This window comes from Rhincodon typus, chromosome 42 (genome assembly GCF_021869965.1).
Source record: "Rhincodon typus isolate 14 chromosome 42, sRhiTyp1.1, whole genome shotgun sequence".
NCBI lineage: Eukaryota > Metazoa > Chordata > Chondrichthyes > Orectolobiformes > Rhincodontidae > Rhincodon > Rhincodon typus.
The window spans coordinates 9,950,730-9,960,902 of record NC_063373.1 but is presented as its reverse complement, the minus strand read 5'-3'; the positions used below and the strand labels follow the sequence as shown (position 1 = coordinate 9,960,902).

The following is a 10,173-nucleotide window of genomic DNA, read 5'->3' as shown; positions in this document are numbered from 1 at the left end:
GTTTCAGCAACAACAGTTGCAGGGGGAATAAAGGTCCTTTCTCCCCCCCAGAAAAAATGGTAGTACACAGTCCTCTCTCTTTACGAGTGGAAACAAAGAGAATCAATGCCATAACAAAGAAAATTAGACATCCATTTAAGGGAAATAGTATGGCAGGGCTTTGGGGAGGGTGCAGGCGAATTAGACAGTATTTCTGTACAGAAAGTTGGCATTAATGAAAAAAGCTGAATTACTTCTTTGGGTCATTATGAAATCTGAGACTGATTTCTGCAACCGCTGCTCATAATATAATCCTCGAGTCCAAGCATCGTTACGGTCAATCTGCGCTGCTCCCCCAAGGAAGGTCCAGTCTCTCCTTCCCCAACAGTGGTACCCAGAAACATCCTTCGGCGCTGCTATGCACCCGATTTTGAATCTCTCGGAGCTTTTCCAGTGACACTGATCTCGGAAATATTCTCCCACAGACAGCATTGACAAACCTTTTACCTTGCACAATGAAAGGCGATGACACTGAGGTGCTGGTGAATGGAGTGAAGCTGTTAAATCTTGCTGTGACATCTGATTGGATTTGACGATATGGAACGAAACCAATTCCTTCTCCCCTACAGCCCAGGACACACTGCTCTGACCCCAGCACGCCTACTGTGCACGCACTAGCCACAGTTCCAGAACCGCCTTCTCTCTCACCGATTGGTTGGAGAACTACCGCGCCCCCTTTTCACTCCGATAGATTGGACGTTCCGCCTTGCCCACTTTCGGATTGATCGGGCTGAGCGCCCCGCCCCTCGCCCTCTCCGGTTGGAAGATCAGCTGCCCAAGCTCGACCCTCCAGCCCCACCCCTTGCTGGTAAATAAACCATCGCAGAACGGAAACTAGGTATTTATTTCTGTATCTGACCGAAACCTGTCAAAAATTCATACACTTGAATCATGATACTGGAACTAGACTCTAGTTCTGTCCTAATGAGAGCTTTTTGAAAAGGTCAGCATCTTTTTCCCTGATTTTTCCGTCGATATCTCGATTTATGAAGTTCAAGGTTCGATGTGTTTTGCTCACTGCTCTCTCAATGTGTCCTGCAATCTGTATAGTGTCCCTCCCTCTCAGCCAAAAAAAAAAATCACACGACACCAGGTTATAGTCCAACAGGTTAAGTTGAAGGCACAAGTTTTCGGAGTCTCACTCTTTCTTCAGGTGTCAGTGAGAGGGTTGGCATCAGACTCCGTGTGTGAGAGAGCGTAAGCAAAAGACCAAAGGGTCGTAGAACTGAGCGAATGCGTTGAACAAACCCAAGATAGCTATTAAATCAGTTAGAAAGGATTAATATGCAAATTCAAGAATTTCTTTCAAGTCACTGCCCCGAGATAACTAAAGGTTTTACCAGTTCCCTTAGTACACCAGAGGTGACATCCCAGGTCAGTCAATGCATTTTAGGACAATATCAACCACAACAGCATATAACCCTGTCATGGCAACCCCTGTAAGACATGTCAGATCATCGACATGGATACTACCATCACACGTGGGAACACCATGCACGGTAGATACTCATGTGACTCGGCCAACACTGTCTATCTCAGATGCTGCAGGCATGGTATATCGGCGAATCCATGCGGACGCTGTGGCAATGGATGAATGGACACCTTACAACGATCATCAGGCAGCATATCAGGAGCAGGAAAGTTGACGTTTCCGGTCGGGACCCTTCCTCAGAAATCTCTGATGCTGCCTTGCCTGCTGTGTTCCTCCAGCTTCACATTGTTATCTCTGACTCTAGCATTTGCAGTTCTTACTATCTCTGAGCCAGACAGCGACGTTCTCTCCCAGTGGGGACAACAACAGAGTCGCCAAGCAGAGGCTGACATCCAAGTTCGGTACTTATGAGGACGGCCTCAACTATAGATGATTCCACCACACCATACACACTCTCTCTCTCACACACACACACACACACACTCCCACATGCGCGTGCGCACACACATGAAATCTATTGGGTGAATTTGCATTTGCAGATTTGTAATTGCAAACAAATTCTATTTTGTTCAAAAAGCATACAATTTGTAGACAGTCAATGTGGCTTTTCATAAATTTCTCCTTCGGGAATAAAACCAACCTGACTCCAAGTAGATACACAGCCGGATTCTGAACAAGGCCTTCCACCTAAAATGAGGTTCCGGCAAGATAGTGGCTGGGTAAGTCGCGCCTTTTGGATTTCAGTCCACTCGCCAGTTCTTTTCCTCTTTCTTGCTTTGTCCTTCCTTCCCCCCCCCCGTAGTAATTCTATTTCTGAAGAAGGGTCTAGGCCCGAAACGTCAGCCTTCCTGCTTGGCCTGCTGTGTTCATCCAGCTTTACACCTTGTTATCTGTATTCCCCCACCTCCCCTTTTAACTATCTACGTAAGGAGCCGGATTGTGACCAAGAACCACAATGGCAGGAGCTGAACATGCAAGTTGTGTCCTGCAGCGACAGCGGATCGAGAGTGGGCCGGCGGGCCTGGGACGCAGGCGGAAGCACAGCGAGAGCTGGAAAGCTCTGCGTCTTTTAAGTTATTTCTTAAAATCTTTTTCTAAGTTAATCTGAATGGCGCCATGTATATACAGCGAAGCTACACACTTTTACTGCATTTTTACATTGAATACACGTGACAATAAATTATTCAATTCAATTCATTGTCTGACCCGGGATGTCACCTCTGGTATACTGAGAGAACTGGTAAAACCTTTAGTTATCTCGGGGCAGTGACTTGAAAGAAATTCTTGAATTTGCATATTAATCCTTTCTAACTGATTAAAGATTTAATAGCTATCTTGGGTTTGTTCAACACATTTGCATCAGTTCTAATACCCTTTGGTCTTTTGCTTATAAATTCTGTCTGATGCCAACTCTCTCACTGACATATGCAGAAGGAGTGAGACTCCGAAAGCTTGTGTCTTCAAATTAACCTGTTGCCGTTTGATTTTTGACCTTGTTCACCCCAGTCCAACACCGGCACCTCCACATCATCCGTCTCAACCGAAGATCTGGTTTCAAGTCCCACCTGCTATGGAGCTGTGCCAGACCTGTTTGATTTTTTTTTTACTTATTTCTTAATCGATGATTGAACCATGTCCACTGGTGTCTGTTTCTGCTAAAGCTAATGAACTGCAGCTAGGTTAAAGGGACCGCCGGGGAGGGAATAGTGGGATAAGAAACTCAAGTTTATTTATACAATAAACTCGTTACTTTCCACAATAGATCTGTGTAAGACCATTCGTTGTAAAACAGACTGATTCACTTCTGGAATTATCAAACTTATTTAAAGTAAACTTTTTGACTTGTTCTTTTCAGTCCCATTTACACCTTGTGTTAATCTGTGTGAAAATCCTGTGTTCCCTGGTCGAATAAGTTTGTGTCCATTAGCTGCAGAAGACTGTGTTCCGTTGTCGTCTTGACCCTACGTTATGGTTGCTGCTGGTTTGAAACCGCAGCTTTGTCTCTGTGTGGATTTTAAGTCTGGGGCCACTGTGTTTGAAGTGAGGGGGTGGGGGAGGAGAGGGATGGACAGACAGTCAGGACTAAACTGTTGCTTTCTCTCACAGCTTCTCCCTCTCCCCTCTAATCTCGTGAAACTGTCTCTTGGTGGACCCCATACCTGGGGGAGGTGTGCTGTAGGTATAGAGAACTGGGAGCTGACTGGATGAGTTGGGGTTTGGGCGGAGAGGGGCCTTTGAGTGACAGGCCTGAAGGTATTTAAAGTAGGTCCTGGCAGCCATAGTTCCTTTTGCCATGTGGACGGTGCAGGGGGTGAGTATCAGAGAGAGAGAGAGAGAGAGAGAGAGAGAGAGAGAGAGAGAGAGAGAGAGAGAGAGAGAGAGAGAGAGTGTGTGTGTGTGTGTGTGTGTGTGTCCGCGCGCGCGTACAGGGAGTCTTAATACCTGTTTTGGTCCTGTAACCTTTACCACTCCAACCACACACCCACCACCACCACCCCCCGCCCCCACTCTCCCAAATTCCTGAACGAGCCAGGCTGAAACAAACTCCAGTGGCAGGATGTATACCTCGTACGAAAGAGGGAGTGTGAGAAGCCCTCGAGAGAACCGGGACCCCACCGGAATAGTGAGTATCCCGTCCGAGTCTCCTTAACTCCTGTTCGTCTCTCCCTGGCCTTGTTTTCCGTTTTCCCTTTTCCCGCTCTCGCTCTCCCTCTGCCTTTGTACCTGTCCTTTCCCACCTTAATTTTTTTCCCTCCTTTTATTCCCCTGTCTCTGCAAATCCCCGCAGCCCGTCGACAAATTATACACCTCCAAAATTATGCAGTCCTCCCCCCAAGTTTTGTTACCCTATCAAATTTTGTAGTCTCCCAATATTACGCCCTCTCTCAAATTTTGTACATCCCCATGATTTGAATTCGCCCCCAAAATGGACACCCCATTGTGCCCCTCCCACCCAAATATTCCTCTCACAAAGCCAGAATGTGCACTCTCCCAAATTTTACTCCCTGATTGTTCATACCCCCAGTTTTGTGTCCCCAATCTTGTGTCTATCCCACCAGTTTTACACTCCAATATTCTTCCCATTTGCAGCCCCTACAATATTGCCCCCCCCATTATACACTGCCTCATTTTGCACCACACCACCTCTTCACCTGCCCACAATTATATAACACCCACCACTTTGCTGAGACCCACATCTCCCAAAGATTTTGTACACCCCCAAGTTTTGTGCCCCTGCCAAAATTGCATCGCAGATGTTTATTGCCAAGATATTGCACTCCCCCATTTGCATCCCCCACCTTAATATGCAACTCTCCTGACCCTGCCCCGTATTTATTGCCCCTGCATACGCCCCTCAGGGTTTGCGGGCCTTCCCAAAGTATGCCCATGGAAATTATGCACCTCCACAAATGTTGCATCCACCCCAATTATGCCCAAGACCCATAATTGTGTCCCCCTTAATTTGCAGCCCCACCCCCAACCAAACAAGTATTTTTCATGAAGTGGAGGTGCTGGTGTTGGACTTTAACTGTGCCCCCAAGTTTTGCACCTCCCCAAATGTTCTCTCAGATTTGGCACTTACCTGCCCTCCACATTATTGACCCTCCCCCAAATATTGCTCCACCCCATATTGCTGCCCATTCCCAATTTACACATAGCCCATGTATTGTGCTGCCACTTCCTTCCATTTTTGCCCCTTATGCTCCCCAAATTTATACCTCTCAAATTTGCCCCCAATTTTTAAATGACCCAAATCCTTCGATTAGATTCCAGTCTCTAACTCACTCAGGTGTATCTGTTTTTCTGTGATCAAACTACCCACCACCAACAGCACCCACCTCCCCCCCCCCCCCCAACCCACCGACCCACCGACCAAACATCTCAATAAGATTCCAAACTATAATGCATTGTAGTGTATGTGACTCTGCAGAAACCACACTGAACCCCTCAATTAGATTCCAGTCTGCAACTCACTACTGGGTATCTGTTCTATATAAAAGCCATCCCAAACCCTTTGATTAGTTTCTAGTCTGTAACTCGCTCATGTGATTCTTAATAAAGACCACCCTGAACATCTTGATTAGATTCCAATCTATAACTCACTCCTATGTATCTGTGACTCTGTAGATAAATTATCCCAAACCCCTCAATTAGATTCCAGTCTGTATCGCACTCCTAAGATCTGGCATTCTACAGATAAATCACTTCTGATCCCCTCCTATTCTAGTCCCTTAACTCCGTCTGGAGTATCTGTTATTCTATGTAAAAGTCACCCCTGATCCCCTCAATTAGATTGTCGTCTGGTACTTGCTCCTGGGTATCTGTGACTCTGGGCACAAACCACCTCAGACCACTCAGAGATTCCATGCTATAATGAGTGAGTATCTGTTGAGTATCTCTTGAGTATCTGTTCTGAAGACAAAAAAATGCTAGAAATCACAGTGGGTCAGGTGGCATCCATGGAGAGAGAGCAAGCTAATGTTTTGAGTCTAGATGACTCCTCAGTGCTGATGTGTGGAGGGGGCAGCATTTATGCCATTGTGAGGGGTTGGTAGAGTGCTAAGGGAGAAGGGGTGTTGATAGAGCAGATTAAGTGATCGGAATGTGAGAACAGCAAAACAATGGTGTGTCTAACTGTCAGACTGAAAAGAAGAGTCCCACTGAAGTAGGCAGGGGTAAGAGGATATGGTGACAGAGAACGTAACAATGTAGCTAAAAGAAAGGGAAGGAATGGGAGTGGTTCACAATCTAAAGGTGTTGAACTCAATAGAGCCCAGATGGTTATGAAGTGCCTAGTCTGAAGATGATATGTTCCTCCAGTTTGCACTGTGATTCGCTGGAGCATTGCAGTATGCAAGGGACAGACAAGTAGGTATGTGAGCAGGATGCTGTGTTAAAATGACCAGCTACGGGAGGGTCGGGTTCGTGCTTGCGTACGGACTTGTGGTTTTCTGCAAAGTGGTCAACCAGTCAACATTTGGATTCTCTCATGTAGAGTAGGCCACATTAAAAGTGCAACAAATGCAATAGACCAGATTGGAGGAGGTGCAGGTGAAATGCTTCACCTGGAAAGACTGTTCAGGCCCTTGGATGGTGAACAGGGAGGAGGTGAAGGGGCAGGTGTTGCAGCTTCTGCAGTTACGTGGGAAGGAGAGTGCTGTTGGTGTTTGAGGAATGGACTAGGGAGTCCCGGAGGGAACAGTCCCTGTGCGATGCAGATGGGGGAGCGAGGGGAAGATGTGTTTGGTGTTGGCATTCTGCTGGAGCTGTCTGAAATGGTGGAGAATGATTGTTTGAACGCGGAGTCTGGTGGGATGGCAAGTGAGGACAAGGGGAACCTGATCATGCTGTCGAGTGATTGGAAGGGGCAAGGGCTGAAGCCCGAGTGATAGATCAGATGTGGCTGAGGGCCCTGTCAACCACAGTGGGTGGGAAACTGCAGTTATGGAAGGAGGAAGCCAGGTCAACAGTGCTGATTTGGAAGGTTGCATCATATAAACATATATGACGTAGGTGAAGGAACTGAGAAAATGGGATGGAATCCTTGCAGGATGTGGGCTGTGAAGACCTGCAGTGCAGGTAGCTACGGTAATTAGATGCTTTGTAGTGGATGGCAGTTTATTCCCTGAAATGGAGACAAGAGGTCAAGGAAAGGAAGGGAAGTGTCTCCATTGTCTACAGTGCCTACTCTAGATTGGAGAAATCAAACGCAGACTGGGTTACCACTTTGCAGAACACCTCCGGCCTGTGTGCAAGCAACGTTCCCATAGCTGGTCATTTTAACACATCATCCTGCTCACATGTGCACTTGTCTGTCCTCGGCATGTTGCAGTGCTCCAGCTAATCATGGGCAAAGCGATGCAACAACATTTCATCTTCCAAATAAGCACTTTACAACTTTCTAGCTAACATATTGAGTTCAACACCTTCAGATTGTGAACCCACTGCCACTCCTTTCTTTTCTTGTAGTTTTACTGGTTGTATTCTCTGTCACCATGTCCTCTCTCCACTCCCCCCAACTCCACTGGGACTGTATTACTATCCTACAACCTCTTCCATCAGGCAGAAGATACAGAAGCTTGAACAGGCACCAGCAGGTTCAAGAACAGCTTCTTCCCTGCCATTATTAGACAGATGAATAGACTCTCTAACTTCAAATAATGCTGATCTTGCCTAGCGCGCATCCAGTGCAGTGTAACCTTTCTTAAACTGTTCAGGTTTTTTTTAAACACCCTATCATCTGCATATCCTTGATTACTATGATGTGCTGCAAACAAAGCTTTTTACTGTACTGAGGTACACATGACAACAAATTAATCAGTCTGTTCTTTCAAGTTTGGCATTTAGATGCACCATTGTTCAGCCATTCTCAAATTCCAATCACTTAATCTGCTCTATCAGCACCCATTTTCCCCCAGCACTCCACCTCCACAATTCACATCCGCTCTGATGAAAAGTTATCTAGACTGGAAAAGTTAGCTTGCTTTCTCTCCATGGATGCTGCCTGACCTGCTGTTATTTCCAGCTTTTGTTTTCAGGCAGGCGGGGTCCCAGAGCATGCGCACTGCCAGTGATGGCTGGAAAGACATGTTCGTCTGTCACATCACAGGCGGTTAGGGAATTGCTTGTCGCAATACTCCAGTAACAAGGTTTCATGATCGCTCGGTTTATGTCTCAAGTCTCCAGCGTGGGTTTTCAGGTGCCGCGACTGAGGCCGCAGGGAGCCTTGGGCTTCTTCCTAAAAACTGGCCCCGGCCAATGGCTGCCATCTTGGTTCAGCGGGACGGGGCGTGCACAGGCGCAGTTAGCTCGGTGATGTAACAGTGAATGGCAGTGCCGTGTGTAGCCCCACCCCCGGATCCCAAGCACCCTCTTCCCTTCACCCCTACTCTGTCCCCAATCTGCCCCAATGTCTCCATCTGGGGATCTGCTTTTTAGTTTAATTACTCCCGGTAGGAAGGGTTACTCTGGTAAAGTGCAAATATGAAGGGGAGATGAAGCTGGATGTGATTTAAAAAGCAGCAATCCCACAAAATCCAACTCCTGTAAGTTTACAGTTGGGGGTTACAGGTGTCTCAGTAGCTGGATGTTTGACTGAATCTTTCCTGCACATGGAGCAGGGGAATGGGCCATCCCTGGTGTGACTGCACCGCTGGGTGGGCAACTGTATTGCTGTCGCTGTCACTGTCCTGATATTTCCACAGGATCTCCATAGTGTAGGGATCTAAGTCTATCCTGGCTGGATAATCTGATAAATTCTAATCCAATGGACAGATAATCCATAGAGTTCGTCTCAACTGTATGTGGTGAGATTTTATTTCACAGTAAGTTTTAAAGCTCTCTTCACAGTCAGTTCATTGGAATACTCTCACTCAGGCTGTTTAACTGGTTACGGCTGTTTCTGCAGGCTACTGGAAGACCATATATCAAAGGAACAGAAGTAATCCAATTGGCCACTTGAGCCTGTTCCACCATTCAATAAGATTGTGGCTGATCTGAAATTCTTCATAGATTGACTGACAGACACAGACAAGGGATATATTAAACATAAAAAAAGTAAATTGTCAGTTCGCTTAAATAGTTTCAATCAATGGATGCCTAGCCTTTGTGCAATCCGTGGATAATGAGTTGTTCACAGACCAGTAGAACATCTAATTTCTAAGTTAGCAGTGAATGTAAACAGTTTCAGCAAACTTCCTTAAGCATTGTCTTATTTCTGACATACTATGTCGCTTTTCTTAATTTGATAACTGGATAGAAAACGAGAGTGACAGCGGCCAGTCCAGAACCTTCCAAAATCGCTCTGCTCTCCTTGACCTCCTTGAACTGCTGCAGTCCATGTGGTGAAGCTACTCCCAGATTGCTGTTTGGCAAGGAGTTAATAGGATTTTCATCCAGTGGTGATCAGGTACTGGTATGTATTAGTTACAATCATTTTGTTTTAATATCCCACCTTTAACAGAACAGAAAACAGAACATAGAAAATAGGAACAGGAGTTGGTCTTTACGGTATTTGATCTTGCTCCATTACTCTATGTTCATGGCTGATCATTCTAGTCAGTAGCCTGTTCACACTTTAGACCCATTCCCTTTGATCTCTTTAGCCCACAGAACTACATCTACATTCTTCTTGGAAACATTCAATGTTTTCGCCTTAACTACTTTCTGTGGCAGTGAATTCCACAGGCTTAGCCGTGTCTGATTGAAGAAATATTCCCTCATTTCAGTCCTAAACGGCCTACCCCGTATCCATAAACTGTGACCCCCTAGTTCTGTACTCCCCAGTCATTGACAGCATCCTTGCTGCATTTACCTTTTGTAGTCATGTTAAAATTTTATTATTTCCTTTGAGATCCTTCCTCTAAACGCCAGTGAATTTCATTCTAACCAATCCATTCTGTCCTTGTATATCAGTCGTGCCATGGCAGCAATCAGTCTGGTAAACTTTTTGTTATACAGTCTTCACAGGCAGAAAATCCTCCATCAGGTAAGTATTTCCAAAACTGCACACAATACTCCAGATGTGGCCTCACCAAGACCCTGGACAATTTCAGCAAGACATCCCTTATCCTATACTCAAATCCTCTCGCTATGAAGGCCAACATACCATTTGCCTTCTTCATCTCCTGCTGCACCTGCATGCTTACTTTCAGCAACTTGTGTACAAGGACATCCAAGTTTGTTTCACACATCCCCCTCCA

General features: G+C 46.0%; 1 protein-coding gene across 12 annotated transcripts in view; it reads left to right on the top strand.

Moving 5' to 3' along the window:
• Positions 1-10,173, top strand: part of LOC109923573 (gastrula zinc finger protein XlCGF7.1-like) — a 243,819-nt gene that overhangs the window by 48,120 nt on the left and 185,526 nt on the right. The window contains exons 1-3 of one of the 12 annotated variants that reach the window (XM_048619193.1): positions 3,744-3,782; positions 4,005-4,094; positions 9,231-9,380. The exons of 4 other annotated variants lie outside the window; for them this stretch is intronic. The gene's annotated coding sequence lies outside the window, so the exon portion shown is untranslated. Of the gene's footprint in view, positions 1-1,991; positions 2,191-2,400; positions 2,670-3,224; positions 3,783-4,004; positions 4,095-9,230; positions 9,387-10,173 lie in introns of those variants that run through there. 7 more of the 12 variants (XM_048619192.1, XR_007265941.1, XM_048619196.1 and 4 more) reach the window with 7 other exon arrangements.